The sequence below is a fragment of the Sus scrofa genome, chromosome 10 (assembly GCF_054392235.1).
Source record: "Sus scrofa isolate SSC_HxYL_T2T_F1_AM1 chromosome 10, Sscrofa_HxYL_maternal_Yorkshire_Landrace_v2.0, whole genome shotgun sequence".
Lineage (NCBI taxonomy): Eukaryota > Metazoa > Chordata > Mammalia > Artiodactyla > Suidae > Sus > Sus scrofa.
Genome location: NC_139392.1, coordinates 14,758,362 through 14,776,125, shown reverse-complemented (window position 1 = coordinate 14,776,125; position 17,764 = coordinate 14,758,362). Strand labels below are relative to the sequence as shown.

General features: G+C 40.2%; 1 protein-coding gene and 1 long non-coding RNA gene across 16 annotated transcripts in view; both read left to right on the top strand.

The window, feature by feature from the left end:
- The window catches only part of RGS7 (regulator of G protein signaling 7), a 373,292-nt gene that overhangs the window by 75,550 nt on the left and 279,978 nt on the right, over nt 1–17,764 (top strand). The window lies entirely within an intron of this gene.
- LOC146398808 (uncharacterized) lies at nt 10,839–15,283 on the top strand. Its single transcript, XR_014817469.1, has 3 exons — nt 10,839–12,607; nt 12,756–12,982; nt 13,078–15,283. It is a non-coding gene; the product is annotated as an uncharacterized LOC146398808 (long non-coding RNA).

Here is a 17,764-nt window from a genome sequence, read left to right as displayed (position 1 = left end):
AAATTTGGCAAAACATATACACCTGTAGATTAAAAAAAACTGGATGCATTCCATAGGAATAAACCTAAAGAAATTCATGCAATAACCCACCGTAATTGAACTTCTGAAAATTAAAATGAAAAAAAAATCTTAAAAGCTGCCAGAAAAAAATATGTAATTTTATCTGTGTGGCAAAAAAATATTAAATTTTTCATCAGAAACATAGGGAACTATAAAGAAGTGACACGTTATTTTTCCAATACGGAAAGAAAATAATTGTCAACCTGAAACTGTATATTTAGCAAAAATACTCTTCAAGAACGAAGGGTAGGAGTTCTTGTGGCAGAGCAGAAATGAATCTGATGGTATCCATGAGGACATGGGTTTGATTCCTGGCTGTGCTCAGTGAGTTAAGGATCTGGTGTTGCCATGAGCCGTGGTGCAGGTGGCAGATGTAGCTTTGATCCCATGTTGCTGTGGCTGAGTTGTAGCCTGGCAGATGTAGTTCTGATTTAACCCCTAGCCTGGGAACTTCCATGTGCCACAGGTGTAGCCCTAAAAAGAAAAAAAGAAAGAAAGAATAAAGGCTAAATCAAGACATTCTCAGATTAAGGAAAATGGATAGAATTTATTGCCAGCAGGCCTAACCTGGAAGAATGGCTAAAGGAATTTCCATAAACAGAAAGGATATGATTAAAGAAGGAAACTTGGAGCATCAGAAAGGAACAAAAAGCATGGTAAGTCAATACAGTAGTTTTTCTTCTCCTCTTTAAATTTCTTACATTATGTTTGACAGTTGAAGCAAAAACTACGACACTGTCTGATATGGCTTTAAATATTATGTGAAGGAAATATTTAAGGCAATTATATTACAGAAAAAGAGAGGGTAAAGATACATAAACGTCTGTATGTCACTCAAATTTGTAAAGTAATGACACCAGTATGTTGTGATAAATAATATATCTATAACATAAAACTTTAAAGCAACAAATAAAAAAGGTATACAAAGAAAGTCATTAAAGTGAAATTCTGTAAAATGTTCATGTAACACACAGGAAGGCAGGAAAAGAAAACATATGAAAAACGGAGGGAATAGAAAAAATTACAAGGGCAGATTAAGATCTAACATAGCAATTATTACAGTAAAAATGGGTGGCATAATTGCAGTTGTGACTTGGATTCAATCCCTGGCTTGAGAATATCCATATGCTGTGGGGCAGCCATTAAAAAAAAAAAGTGGCATAATTCACCAATAAAAAGAGCTGACAGAGGATTTAAAAACATGACCCAGCTATATGTTATCTATAAAGAACTGACTTCAAACATAATAAAAAGCAGATAGAAAGTAAAGATAGAAAATAAATATATGCAAATATTAATTAAAGGAAACAATGTGTGGTTATATAAGTATCACATAAATTAGGCTTCAAGATCAAAAACTTAATAGGAACAGAGAGGGGCATTATATACTTGTAAAAATGTCAATTCTGCACAATGACATAGCAGTGTGAAATGTGGATGCATCAAAAAACAGTTGCAAAATATTTGGAACACAACTGATAGAATTGAAAGGAGAAATAGACAGAACCACAGTTCAGCTGGAGACTTCAACAGTCCTCCCTCAAAAATGGATTAGGACAACTGGAAAGGAAAATAGCCAAGATGTAGAAGAACCTAGCGATACCTTCAAACAACAGGATATAATCAATATTTAAAGAACACTCTAGAAGTAAGGCATATATATATATTTTTTTCAAGTGCTTATGGAACACAAGCCAAGATAGACCACCTCCTGCGACATAAAGCTCACCTCAGCAAACTTAAAAGAGTGGAACCCATACATTATGTGCTTTCTGACCACAGTAGAAACAAGTTAGATATTAATGACAGAATGATTACAGGAAAATCTCCCATCACATGGCCACTAAACAACACAGTTCCAAATAAATCATGAGTCAAAGAGGAAGACAAGCAGCAAACAGTGTAAAAAAGTATTGAACTGAATGAAAATGAAAATACCATATGTCAGAATCTGTCAGGCCTAGTTAAGCAAAGCTGAGAGAAGTTTATAGCATTAAATACATATATTAGAAAATAAGAAAATGGACAAATCAATAAGAAGTGAGAAATAATTTCAAAACAGGAAGAAGGAAAAAATAAAGATTAGGCCATATGCAAATGAACTTGAAAATAAAAAAAATAGAGAAAATCAATTAAACAAGAGACTGGATCTTTTAAAAGATGGATAAAATTAGCAGACTTCTAGCAAGACCAACAAATTAAAAAGAGAAGACATAAATGAGCAATATTAAGAATGTAGCAGGAGCTGTCACTGCATACTCTGAATAATAAGGATAATAAGAAACTACTCTACCCACAGTTCTACACAAATAACAACTTCTACACTTTGACAGCTTCACTGAAAGGACTACTTTCTCAAAGAACACAGATTATTGCAATTTACTGAATATAAAGTCAATAATTATCGATAGCTGTATACCAAGTGTTTAATTAAAAAGCTGACACCAATTCTACACAATTTCTTCCAGAAAGTAGTGTAGGAGATAACACCTCCCAGATCATTTTAAGAACCCTCACACCATAACCAAACAAAGAGTGTATAAAAAGAGAAAAACTCACATTAATGTCTCTCATTAATATAGATGCAGAAATTCTTAACAAAGCAATCAAAGTAGAATTCAGTAATATGAAAATAATTATACACTGTGCCCTCCTGCAGTTGATTATGGTGATCTAAGACAGATATAGCAGTTGAAAATCAATCATCATAAATAACCACATTATAAGCCTAAAGAGGAAAAAAATCTATGATCATATCAATCAATGCAGACAAAGCATTTGACTAAATCCAACACCTATTTATGGTAGAAGACTTTCAGGAACCTAGGAATAGAAGAGAACTTCTTCAACCTAGTAAAAAACACCTACAACAGCTAGTGTTATTCTGGTGAAAAACTGAATGCTTTCCCTCTCAGACTGGAAACAAGGCAAGGATGTTTACTCTCATTGCTCTCACTCAACACCATGCTTAAAATTTTAGCCCATGTGGTAACTCAAGAAAAGGAAAGGACATTCAGATTAGAAAGAAAGAGTTCCCTATTTATGGATGACATGTAAAAACTCCAAGGAATCTATGAAAAAACTTCTAGAACTGTTCAGCAAAATCATGGGATATATGATACACAGCCAAAAATCAATTTTATTCCTATATCATAACAATGAAAATTGTGAACACAGTTAAAAATACAGTACCATTTACAATTGCTGAAGATAAAAATGAAATATTATGTGTAAAGCTAATGAAACAAGAAATATGATGAAAACTATGCAGTGCTGATCTAATAAAGAGTTAAATAAATGGCAAGACATACCATGTTCATGGATTAGAAGACTCAAAATATAGATGATGTCAATTTTGCCAAATTTGATATGTAAGTTAAATGTAATTCCTAACAAAATCCCAGCAAGATTTTTTTTTGTAAATAAGGCAAGAATACTCTAAGATTTATAAAAATCAGCAAGCCCCAAACTGGAAACAACCTAAAAGTCTAACAGGTAGATGGTTCAACTGTGACATATTCTGTAAAATACTACTCAGCAATAAAAGAGGGACAAACTATTGATACAAGCAAAAACCTAGATGAATCTGTAGGAAATTATGCTGAGTGAACAAAGCCAATCCCCAAAATTTACATATGGCATAATTCTATTTATGTAATATTGTGGAAATGACAGAGTGTAGAAATGCGTAACTGGTTCATGGTTGCCAGGATTAGTGGAGGAGGTGGATGGGCTAGTGTCTGTAGACATTTGGGAAACATGAGAGATCATTGTAGAGATGGGCAGGTTCTGTGCTTTGTGCTGACATCAGGGTCTTGGTCATGATGTTGGACTCTATTTTTGCAAGGTATTGTCTTTGGTAGAGATTGTCTAAAGGATTCTCTTGACAAGCTGTCTCTCTGTATTATTTCCTGCAACTGCATGTCACCTTACAGTTATCTCAAAATAAAACTGTAATACTGAAAGTACCTAAGTACATGGTACATAGCTAAGTGGTCACTAAATTGGTATTGACTCGGTAAATGAATAAATTGGCACTAAATGCTAGGTTAGTTATGATTGTCTTTGATAAAAGACAGTTTCTTTTCATGTAACTTCAGCACTGAGTGCATCTACACATAATACATTTGACTTTTATTTTCCCTCAAAGAACAAATATAGTAAGAAAATCAGTAGGAACGAATTGTCTGTTCTTCATGGTAACTGGATTGTGCCCTTCCTCTTGAGTCCTAGATGGGGCTCTCTGAGCTTTCTTGCATACTGAAGGAAGTAACATCTTTGTCTTAATTCTCTCTCGTTTTTTTTTTTAAGGCCACATCCAGGGCATATGGAAGTTCCCAGGCTAGGGGTTGAATGGAGCTACAGCTGCCAGCCTACACTGCAGCCACAGCAACATGGGGTCTGAGCCACGTCTGTGATCTCCACCACAGCTCATGGCAATGCCGGATCCTTAACCCACTGAGGGAGGCCAGGGCTCGAAACCACATCCTTATGGATACTAGTTGGGTTCGTTACTGCTGAGATACCACAGGAACACATGTCTTAATTCTCTTTCACGTGTTCCAGTGTATTTCTTTGCTCAGCTACATTATAGCGAAGTTCTGAGACCTCGTAGCCCTCCATTTTGCTCATTATTTCTCATTGTCTCAATTAGGGAAGGAACCAGCTAGAGGGCATTAATTATGTCCCATTAGAGGGAGGAGACGTGTGTTGATGGAGGCCCCCAGGTGAAGAGCTGTGGGTATGTGTCCCTTTTACAGTGGAGTGAAGCCTGCTGTTACCGCTTTGTCAGAACCCAAGGAGAATGGGAATGGGATCAGGAAATATCCGATCCATTCTTAGTGGTTGGAGGAGGCGTCTGCCACCCCAGACCACAACATCTGAGGAAGCGTGGACAGGTACCCAAAGGTCAAGGAGAAGTGTGCAGGTGGTCAGGATGCTCAGGACGTCAGCTTACAGATAGAGCCAACAGAGCCAGACCTTCACAGTGGGTGGAGCAGGCTGAGGGGGCAGAACACCCCATTGTTGGGAAGTGGGGTGACAGGGTTTCTGGGGGAACGGTGAGTAGTGGGTGTGGGTGAATGAGACATGCTGTTGTTGTGAGCCAGAGGAGGGAGGGAGGATCTGCCCTGGGAAGCCAACAGCTCCTGGAAGACCCCTCCCCCAGCCTGTGTCATAGAAAACCTCTCCCACAACCTGTAAATACCGGGGCTCTGGGAAGAACTCCCATTGTTCAAAAACAGTTCTAAGGGGGAGAGGCAAGGAAAAGAGCCAAGAACAAGACTGTTACAAAAGTAATGTAGAAAAGATTAAAAAAAAATACAAATGGCAGATAGAGAATGTGCACCTAAAAAATGTTCTCTGAACAGAATTTTTTTTTAATAGAAAGAAAGCAGAAACTTCCATAAAATGAACATTTAAAACCATGCATATGAGGTCGTGGAAGATGTGGCGAGGCTGTAGAAGAATGTGGAACATGAGCTGGTCAAACTCAGGAAGTAAGGGAAAGCAAAAAAATAAAACCATCAAATAGGAAATCCTGCTTGGAAGCAACACAAAAAATTAGACTGTTGAAAATATTGCAGGAGAGACAGGTATTAATCAAAGAATGGAAGTTTTATTATGCAAGATGAACAAGTCCCAGAGATTCATTGTATAGCATTGGGTCTATAGTTGGCAATACTGTATCATATACTTTAAATTTTATTAAGAGGGTAGATCTTAATTTTTTTTATCATAAAAGTGATAATAAATTGGGCAGTAGAAACTTTTGGAGGTGATGAACATGTTCATGGCATGGATTGTGATGATTTCATGAATGCGTACTTTTCTCCAAACTCACAGTTGTATACATTACATGTGTGCAACTTTTGCATGGCAATCATACCTCAATAATGTCATTTTAAAAATATAGTTAGAAATATGAGTGTGACAGCATTGAGAAAAGTAAGCAAAATGAAGACACATAAACAAAGGGTACAATGATTTTAAAAAATGATAAATATGGAGAGAAAGTGAATCAACATACTTGTATTTACTATTCAGAAAGAAAATCAAGTAATGACATGGGAAAAAAATAAAACAACTAAAGATGCAATTTAAGAAAACTTTCCTAACCAAGAGAAGCCTTGAACCCAGGATTCAAGTGCCAAAAAATTTTGACACATAATAATAAAAAAATAATCAAAAAATCATTTACTAGACCTCAGTCAGAACTTTACTAGACCCTAATTGGAGAAATACTTTGGGTATAATAAGATGAAAAAACTTAGACCATTCCACAAAAAATTATCTAGAGCAGAAATAGAAGAAGTCAAAGTAGTGCCCTCCACTGTTCTCTATACCCTCCACAAATTTTAGCAGTGTTTTTAACAGAAAAATAATTAAAACAACCTATAAATGTCTAGCAATAGGTAACTATTTAAATGAGTTAAAATGTTAAATTATAGTATATGAATGCAATGAGAGATTATATGGCTATTTAAAGAATATAGCATTGCTAATAGCAATATTTGGAATGATTTCCAAAGTATATCTTAAGCAGGTAAACAAGGGACATGCTACGTTGTGTTTTTAAGACATATTTTTAAAAACTGACAATGGATTGTTATTAAGCAGAAGTAAGAGGGTTATTACCATTCTGTCTCTTTTACTCTTTTTTTTCTCTTTGCATATACTATTAAGATAAAGGGCTGAAACAAAAAGAAATAGATTTGTTTATTCAAAATATCTTCTCTATTAGAGTATAAAAATTCACCATTTGAGTTACCCTTCAGTTTTATTCACTTGCCTCCCATTTTAAGATACAGCTGTTCATAGGCTCAGTAGTACGTGGTGAGTCCTTTGGGAGAAATAGATCTTTGCATTTCTTTTGTTTTTCTTCCAAACAATTTTATCTGAGAAGATGCTCGACACACCCCAATTGTCTGGACATTCCCCAGGCTAAAATGAAGCAACAAAAGAGGATCTTTAAGATGATGCATATTGTTGCTTGACTATGCAAATCCTACTAGACTGTCGGCATGGCTCCTTAAACCCACTTAGCGAAATGAAACGGAATTGAGAATTGGAAATAAAATTGGCACTTCCAAGCAATTTCTTCCTCCACTTTAAGAACTGTATTTTTGTGTGTGTGATGAAAAAGACATATCTTTGCCTGACAGTGGAATGCTGTTCACCTTTCAGGTTTTATCAAGAACTAAATGTACTCAATGGCAAAAGCTACCCCAAGTTAATTGTGTTTGGTCTAAACTGTTTATGGAATATTTTTGAGGTCCCTAGAGTATTCTGTGCTCTGATCCATTTTGAGCTGATCTTAATGCCACTTACTCCAGTCATTTCTAAATTGTAGGGCAGATCTCACAGCCCTGTGGCTGCCACTACCAACATAAGAGCTGTGACAGAGAAAAGGCAGATCTCACTATTAGCCCTGTGGCTGCCACTACCAACGTAAGAGCTGTGACAGAGAAAAGGCTCTAAGTGGGGAGAGGGGATAGAATAATGGGGTTCTCTCAGCATCTCACGTACAACTATTAGCCTAGTTTCTCACCAGAATTTTTCAGCTGTCAGCATGGCACATTTTGGTCAAGATTTAACCCAACAAGCCTGCCTAATGCACTTCTTTAGGGTCGTTAAAAGCTTCAGGTGACCAAGCCTCCATTTGAACTGTCATTCCCCCTACTAAACGAATAGGTCTTTCTTTTATGGATTTAATTTCATGTCCTACTGCAACTCAGAACTGAGTGCAAAGGAGCTAAAATGCTGTCTGCAATAGTAGCACTTGGTCCCTGGCTGGTTAAAAGCATGGATGCTTGATTCTTTCCCTGCTGTTGTCAAGTAGGGCTCCATGAGATCGCTGGAAAGCTTTTAGGGATGAATACTCAGCCTGCTCCTAACTCTTGTTTTTCCATCCGGGCCATTAGTGAAGCACCATCAGCTGATCTTAATTGCTGCACAAGGGAGAGGAGGATGCTCCCAGGGTGACCAACATTTCCTACCACAGTGGTTTTTAAAGAGTCAAGTCAACATCTTCAGCCACTGTAAGATGCAGACAGGAAGCTGGCATACTCCCAAGGTGACCGAGTCCAAGAACATGTAAACAAGTGTCCTGTTAGAGGTGTGTTATAACATGAATTCTTAAGGAAGCAAGTAACTGATTACACAGGCTCTTTCTGCTAAATCTCATCTTTCCTCAGGTAGTAGTGCTAGGAGAGATGTCTCGAACTGCACAAAGCCATGAGTGGGCCTGGAGAAAAATGAGAACTTCCTAGAGACCAAGAAAAAAAAAAAAAAAAAAAGACAGAGAGAGAAAGCTGGCAAATGGGCCAAAAAGTAGGTAGAGACTTCTCAGAGCTTGCAAATTTGATGGCTGGGTGCTAAAGCAGGGCAGTATTTATAGAGACTTGCAATGGCCCAGTCTTGCTGAAGGGAAGGTCCTAGTCATGTCTTTAAACTTTTGAAATCAGTGTGTAATTAAATCTGACTAGAGCAAAGCTAAGCTCAAGCATCTCTCAACTGCAGATTAGGCCAATGCTCTCACAGAAGTAGTGTATATTTTCTTGGGAATTACTATTATTTATTTTCGTCTCTTATATTATTTTACCAACAATGCTTGAACAACACTAAAAGTTTATGAAGTGTGCAGAGATGTAAAGATTATGTGTCAAAGTCAAGAGAGGAAATAGTCAATAAAAGTAGGCCAAGGCCTACACTAGATCATGGAGTTATCAACAGACTTTTAAAAGCTTGTGACACAGGAGTTCCTGTCGTGGTACAGTGGAAATGAATCTGACTAGTATCCATGAGGATGTGGGTTCGATCCCTAGCCTTCCTCAGTGGGTTGGGGATCCGGCATTGCTGTGAGCTATGGTGTAGATTGCAGACTTGGCTCAGATCTGGTGTTGCTATGGCTGTGGCTAGGGTTAGGGTTAGGGTAGCTCTGATTCGACCCCTAGCTGTAGCTCTGATTTGACCCCTGGCCTGGGAACCACCATATGCCACGGGTGCAGCCCTAAAAAAGAGAGAGAGAAAAAAAAAAAAGCTTATGATGTACATGTTAAAGGATTGATGAAAAAGCAGACAAAATATACAAACATATGGGAAATTTCAGCAAACAGAAACTATTAAAAAAAAGAGCTAAATGATTGTGCTAGAAATAAAAAGTACAAAATAAAAATAAAATTATTTGATAAACTTAATAGCAAATAGAGGAAAGGATCAACCTGAGAAAGCAAAACATGAACAAATGATCTGAACTGCAAAATAAAGAGAAAAAAAGGGAAGAAAAATGAAACCAGCTACTTGAAATCTGGGGAAAACTTAAAATGGTCTGATCATGGCTAATTGTAACCCATGGAAAAAGAGGACAAGAGGAGAGAGAAAGAGAAATCGTTGAAGAGAGAGCTGAGAATTTTTCAAAATTGATTAAAGACCTCAGCCTTGATAAAAGACCTAGAGAAAAATTGGATGTGGATGGAACTAAGCACTTGTTTTTAGGTTGGGTATTTGAGAACTGCCTATGTGAGATTAACATAATTTGAGCAGAAATTGAAAGCTCTGGTAAAATATAGCTTAGAGCGTTCTAGGGTGAAAAAACAAAAGCCCTAAATTGGTAGCAGTCCCGGTGAGTGTGAGGATGGCAGGAGGCCACTGAGGGGAAGCTGTGGGAACTAGTGTGTGGAGGTCAGCCAGAGTGAGAGCACCTGACCTTGAGCGAGGCCATTGCAGGAGGTGATGGGCAGACCCTGCGGGGAAGATACTGCTGTGCAAGTCTTCATGCATTTAATGGGAATAGTTTGGATTATGGGAGCAACCTGGACAGATTTTCACATCTGATTCCCTTTTTTTACCCTTTCGAGATATCCAATTGTTAATTCAGGAAAGAGTCTTTATTGGCATCTCTAGTCAAGTGCATCAGGAAGCTCTGAGGTCATTCTCAGAGGAGGGTCATAATAACTGTAGAGGTTATAAAATCTACCTACATTTTTGGACTTTTAAACTCATACTTTAAAAGAAACATGCTAGCCGGGTTGGTGTCTGCCAGCAGAAAATACATAGGTTCATTTTCCACATAGGTCAGAGGTGAGATGATGAATATTTCGGCTCCCTTGTCTGCTCTGCTCTTGCGACGCCAGGTGGCAGGCAGGAGTGCTGATGAGACAAGACAAGGCCACTGGGCAGTGACTTTTGGGGGGGTGCCAATAAAATTGCTTCTCACTGACAGACTGTCCAGCTAGACCACCAATACGTAAGTCTGCAGTCCATACCACAGTTCACAGCAACGCCAGAGCCCTAACCTACTGAGCAAGGCTAGGGATCGAACCCACATCCTCATGGATACTAGTCAGATTCATTTCCACTGTGCCACGACGGGAACTCCTGTGTCACAAGCTTTTAAAAGTCTTGTTAACGTCTTAGGTTTAAATACGAATGACAGGGAAAAAGTTTAGAACTATTTCAGACTCAGACTTTAAAACATTTTTAAATCTGTCTAGGTGCTTTACAATGTTGTGTTACTGTCAGGTGTACAGCAAGTGATTCAGTTATACTTATGCATATATTCATTCTTTTTGAGGTTCTTTTCCCATAAAGGTTATTACAGAATATTGAGTAGAGTTCCCTGTGCTGTACAGCAGGTCCTTGTTGGTTATTTGTTTTGTATATAGTAGTGTGTGTATGTTAATTCCAAACTCCTAATTTATACTTCCCAGACTAAGACATTTTAGAGTAATCTCTGAGGGAAAAAAAGCATGTCCTTAACGTTGTAAAAGGTGTAAACAGGAACCTAAAAAAGTGTAGAAAAAAGAATACTTCAAAAAACCTCATAATAGTCTCAGAAAGGTAATAGAAGAGTCAATGTATCATACACTAAAAAGATGAATCAGACATCAGGAACGAGCTTTTTTGAAATCAGAAATATGTGGTGCTAAAAAAATTAGAAGAGTTAGGAGTTCCGGCGTGGCTCAGTGGTTAAGGAACCGACTAGTGTCCATGAGGTTGCAGGTTTGATCCCTGGCCTCACTCAGTGGGTTAAGGATCCAGTGTTGCCGTGAGCTGTGATGTAAGTCACAGACGCAGCTCGGATCCCACATGGCTCTGGCTGTGGTGTTGGTAAGCAGCTGTAGCTCTGATTTGGCCCCTGGCCTAGGAACCTACATATGCCACAGGTGTGGCCCTAAAAAGACCAAAAAGAGAAAAAAAATTAGAAGAGTTAAATGAAAGTTGAACTTTTATAGGAAGTAAAATAAGAGGCAAAGAAATTACCAGTTGGAGAGAAAAGATATAAAAACTGGGGATTCTGACATGTGTCTACCAGAAGTTCTATAAGAGAGAATTAAAAAAATGAATGAAAACAGTAATGTGAGAATTATTCCCCAAACCAAGGAATCTCTAGAGGGGAAGAAGTGACCAGCAGCCAGCACCAAAAATTAAAGGAGAAAAATCAAGGCAAGTCATTGTGAATTTTATTTATTTATTTATTCAAAATTTATTTTTTAATTTTAGTTTTAGTTTTTCTTTTTAGGGCCACAACTATAGCATATGGAAGTTCCCAGGCTGGGGGTCGAATTAGAGCTATAGCTGCCGGCCTATACCATAGCCACAGCAATATAGGATCTGAGCCACTTCTATGACCAAACTACAACTACAACTCACAGCAACGCCAAATCCTTTACCTACTGAGGGAGGTGAGGGATTGAAACTGCATCCTCATGCATACTAGTTGGGTTCATTACTGCTGAACCACGAGGGAACTCCCCAGTGTTTTGCATTTGTCTTCTCTCTTCATGTTTGCTATTTTTGATATCATGTTTGTCAGTGTGTGATTTTCTACCTTTATATTATCTTTGTCTTTCTTTTACCAGTGAGCTTTCTGGTTTGAAATTTTCTTATTTCTAATTGTGGCTTTTTTTTTTTTTTCTGCCTAGAGAAGTTCCTTTAGTAGTTGTTGTAGAGCTGGTTTGGAGGTGCCGAATTCTTTTAACATTTCTTGTCTGAAAAGCTTTTGATCTCTCCATCCAATCTGAGTGAGAGCCTTGCTGGGTATAGTATTCATGGTTCTAGATTCCTCCCCTTCATCACCTTAACTATATCTTGCTAGTCCCTTGCAGCTTGCAGAGTTTCTGCTGAAAGTTCAGATGTTATCCTTCTGGGGGTTCCCTTGTATGTTATTTGTTGCTCCAGCAATCCCACTCCTGGGCATATATCCTTCATTCAGAAAGATCCATGCACCCCCTATGTTCTTTGCAGCACTATTCATAATAGCCAGGACATGGAAACCACCTAAATGTCCATCGACAGATGAGTGTATGAAGTTGTGAGACACACACACACACACACACACACACACACAATGGAATACTACTCAGCCATAAAAAAGAACAAAATAATGCCATTTGTGGCAACATGGATGGAACTAGAGATTCTCATACTAAGTCCGAAAGAGAAAGACAAATACCCTATGATATCACTTATATGTGGAAACTAAAATATGGCACAGATGGTCCTATCTCTAGAACAGAAACAGATCATCACTATGGAGAGCAGACTTGTGGTTGTGAGGGCGATGGGGAGAGAGTGGGATGGGCTGGGAGTTTGGGGTTGATGGATGCAAACTGTAACAACTGGAATGGATGGGCAGTGGCCTTGCAGGGAACTGTGTGTGATTGGGTGACTTTGCGGTACAACAGAAATTGAAGAAACAACTTAATAAACTTTAATAAAAATATATTGGTTGAATGAATGAATGTTTCGGATATGGACCTTGGGTCCACAAAATGTGGAAGAATATAATAGACTACACACAAGTTCTCTATTCTGTATTCGGGGAAGATAACATGAAGGTCAAATAGGTCAAATGGGAAGGGTCAAGGAGTGGCATGTGTGTCTGTGATAAAAATTGGAGGAAGATTGGTTAGTTTTTTTTGTTTGTTTGTTTGTTTGTTTTTGCTTTTTAGGGCTGCACCTGCAGCATATGGAGGTTCCCAGGCTAGGGGATCTAATTGGAGCTACAGCTGCCAGCCTACACCACAGCCACAGTGACACAAAATCCGAGCCATGTCTGCAACCTACACCACAGCTCACAGCAATTCTGGATCCTTAACCCACTGAGAAAGGCCAGGGATTGAACCCACGACCTCATGGTTCCTATTCAGGTTCATTTCTGTTGTGCCACAACAGGAATTCCAGGAGAAGGGCTTTTAAATGAGGAAAAGGAATGAAGACATTTAGCCAATTATGAGCCAAGATAGTCCTGATTAAAAACCCCTTTTGAAACCGGACACTGGAGTCAGTGTGTGATCTTGACAACATCCAATTCCCTTGTGTTTGGTGTTTAGCTGACAGATTTGATGGGGCCCTTTGAGTCATTCTGAAATCATGGAGACCTGGCATGAAACCAGAGCTTTGCGTAGAATCCTCGAAATAGTTTTAAGTACTAGGTGACTCAACAAGTCTTGAAAATTTGGTTTTAATCTGTAGAACAATAATGACTTAAATGAGATAAAGGTGAAAGAATGGGAAATGGCTCTGAGGCTCAAATCGCAGGTAGAGACTCTGAATCTTGCTGTGGGTCATGAAACTTTGAGCTCTCCACAGACACCCTCTGCACATCATCTCTGTTCCAGCCCCGGAAACCGGTCTGTCTTGAACATCGAAAGGCAGGTGTGGGTGGAGGCCGTGGGCACGATGGATGACGTCAGACTGTGAAAGGGGGAACGAGAAAGAAGGAGGTGAATCTGAATTGCTTCTGTCTGGTACTCAGGTGACTCAGGATCGGTGTGACCTGGATGCTAATTTTACCTCACGATTCCATTTCTGAGTAATCTACCTTCTCTTTTTTTCCCCGAGACCAAACGCCCATCCTCTGTGCTCCTTCAACGCATTTTTATTTCTTCCCAAATGCTTCAGTCCTTGTAACTGTCCAAGTCCTTTCTTTTGCTTGTCCAGCCCCGTCCCCAAGCCCATCGGCCCACCTTGACTCTCACCCGGAGGATAGATGTCGATCTGGTAGAACCAACTCTGCAAACAGCTGCCATAGCTGTTCTCCACCTGCCTATGGAGAATTCTCTGCATCTTCTTGGCCTCTGCTGCCTTTCTGGACGCCCTGTGCCAAACTGCCTCCTGCAGATTCAGAGCCAGCTGTCTGCTTTAATTTTGTCTGTGAAAGAGTCTCCTTTGACTGCCTTCTCTTTACCTTGCTGCTGAGGGAGGGATTCCCATCCTAGATGATGGGATGGCCGATCACGTGACACCTGACGCAGGGCAGGTGAGATCCAAAGCAGCTGATTGACTTACAGCCTGGTGGAGGGGACCAGAGCTGCCTTTGGAAGGCTGCCTTTTGGAACGGAGTGATCAAGCAGGCAGCCTTGATGGGAACAAGAGGTTGGGGTGACCCCGGCTTCCCAGGGGAGTATGCGATTGGCTCGTTGGAATCAGTCCATGGCCGGGCAGGGAACGGAAGCCCACTGTTCAGGATTAGCAGGTGTCGTGTCTGCTCCCCTTGAGGAGGTCTCTTTGTTTAGCTACAGGACTTTACCTACGGAAGCACAGTGTCGCGGGGGACTTGCCATTGGGCCATTCCAGGTCCCTCCTGGTTGTCCCCAGCTTGTCAAGACATATAATATTGGACCTTAATATTAGGCCTGGATACCTCGGGGTCTTTAGCGCCTTTCTGCTTAGTTCTGTCCTGCCCCCAACACCGCATTTACTTTTCCATCTTTTGGGGCATCACAGACGGAAGTCAGTCTGCCTTCACTACCTTGACCTACTTAGTGTTATAAGATAAAATAGCTTGATGGGAGCTCCCACTGGGGCGCAACGGGATGGGCAGCCTTTTCGGACACAGGTTCAGTCCCCTGACCCAGCGCAGTGGGTTAAGGATCCGGCGTTGCCACAGCTGCGGCTTAGTTCGAGCCTGTGGCTTGGATCTGATCCCTGGCCTGGGAGCACCATATGCCATGCGGCAGCCAAAAAGAAAAAGAAAAAAGCTTGAGTTGAAAGAAACCTCGAGATTGTATGCCTGGATAATGTCATTTCATAGCTGGAGGAACCAAGGCTATGGCAACCACACAGTTATGGCCAGAAAGCGTCTTGAAAGACCGACTGGCAAAGTTGTAAAGGTTTCCCATTAATAAAGGGAATTAATATCCTATTTAAAAAACTATATTCCTATAAGAAATTATTTGCCTATGGCCTGTGGAAATTGAAAGATAAACACAAATTAAAATATTATTAGCTAGTGGTGTAACAGGCTTGGCAGTGTCTTGGGAGCACTAGGACACAGGTTCGATCCCCTGCCCGGCACCAGGGGTTAAGGATCGGGCACTGCCACAGCTGCATCTGGGATCTGATTCCTGGCCCGGGACCTCCATATACCACAGGGCAGCCAAAAAAGAAAAAAATATATTATTAGCTAAATAAATAATGCTGTATATTGAATACACTGTAAATAGCTCTGCAAATTCATGGCGGTGCATAGTGGCCACTAACCAGCAACACAGAAAACTTTAGGATTATCTGTTATTATAATTTGGAAGGGACAGTCATTTCCCTGTTTACAACCACAGATGCAGCATTTGTCTGAATCCCTGACATAAGGTCCTGTGGCTTCTGACTTGTTCCTGAAACATCTTCCATGGATGTTACTCTGTTCGTGGCCCCAGTGCCAGTATCTGCAACGATCTGAGAAATGTCAGCTCCGTGCGGCTGGCACTTTGAATTTTTATTCTCTGCTGCATGCTTACTGCCTTGGCAATGCCAGGAAGCCTCTGAACTCCTACTCAGTAATGAGCAGATGAATGGTTTCCACCACGGTCTGCCTGCTTCCAGAAACTACACCTGGACTAAGGAATGTGGAGCTCACCTGGTTCAGAGCAGTGCGGGCTTGTCTGTCCATCCTGTACCTGAAAGACATTGATGGACGGACACGATGCTCTCCTTTGTACATCAGAGAAGTGCCAGGGGCCCTCTTGTTAGGGTGTTACCTGCTGTGCTGTCCCCAGATCCTCTGCAGTTGCTCAGTGGCAGTTAGGGTCCCTACATGTCCCCAGACCCAGGGCTGTTGACTAGAAGCAGGTTGGAGGAATTGCAGGGAGTGTGCTCATTAAAAATATTAACTTTTTTTTTTTTTAGTTTTTTCTTTTTACTTTTTAGGGCTGCGCCTGCGGCATATGGCAGTTCCCCATACAAGGGTCAGATCAGAGCTATAGCTGCCGGCCTTCACCACAGCCACAGCAACACCAGATCTGAGCCAAGTCTGTGACCTACACCACAGCCACAGTGACGCCGGATCCTTAACCCACTGAGCGAGGCCAGGGAGCGAACCTGCCTCCTCATGGACATTGTGTCGGGTGCTTAACCCGCTGAGCCACAATTTTAAAATATTAAAATTTTAAATAAATAAGATAAATATTGTGATCTGTTGCCTTCTTCATGAGATGTGAAGACAGAGCGTCCTGTAGTCATGACTACATTGAGGAAATTCAGTAGTAGAAATTTAGTTGAGAAACTGAAAAATAAAGACTCAGGGAACTGTCATTTGGGAATAACTGACCCATACATTAAAAACCCTATGACTTTATAATTATGTTGTTACCAATAATAGTAGCCGTGTAAAAGCTATGGCTATGATTATGAACTTTTGATGAGGAGGTTAAACTCATTTTCTGTTTCGCTTAGTACTCTTTTGTTTCAAAGCTCCTAAAAGACTCTCTTCCTCAGGGCTGTGTCTTAAGGATGGGTAAATCAACCTCTCCCAATAATAATTTTTCTTATTGTAATTATTGATAGTGCCTGTGAACTTCTGGCAGCCTTTTGTTGAAAGGTATTGCTGCCAGGGACATGATATTTTTAAGATAAAATACTCATTTTTTTTTTTTGCGTGCCAGGGAAATACTTTGTAGTTTCCATCTAGGAGTCGTAAACTGCCTGGGTCCCCCGCAGCTGAAAAGGGACCTTAACTACGTTACGGATGCTTCATAGCAATGGGTCATTAGCCATTAGACACGCATCTGTCCTGTGGCCTGTGCAGTACTTGGGCTCCATCCAGAGAGGCCGTCGTCCCATCTCCCCTGTAGAACCCTGCGCGTCACCCAGGCTTTGCAGGGGAAATGAGAATGGAGCGGGACAGAGGGCTCCAACCCTACACATACAGGACTGAAACTCAGCTTCGAGGGTGGATAAAATACATATGCCCTAATGTTGCTGAATAATTTTATTTCCCTTGGAAAGTCATTTTTCCTCCCTGTCCTTTGAAAATTACTGTTATTTTCCCTGGCTCATCCATGGAGTATATATGGAGCACATATTTTCATTTCAATCCAAAAATTACCCTCATTTTTTTCATTTATTTATATATATATTTTTTTTCTGCTGTACAGCATGGTGACCCAGTTACACATACATGTATACATTCTTTTTTCTCACATTGTATGTTCTATCATAAGTGACTAGACAGAGTTCCCAGTGCTACACAGCAGGATCCCATTGCTAATCCATCCCAAAGGCAACATTCTGCATCTATTTACCCCAAGTTCCCAGCCCCTCCCATTACCTTCCCTTCCCCCTTGGCAACCACAAGTCTATTCTCCAAGGCCAGGATTTTCTTTTCTGTGGAAAGGTTCCTTTGTGCCATATATTAGATTCCAGATATAAGTAATATCCTATGGTATTTGCCTTTCTCTTTTGGTATGGTAGTTTTGATTTGCAT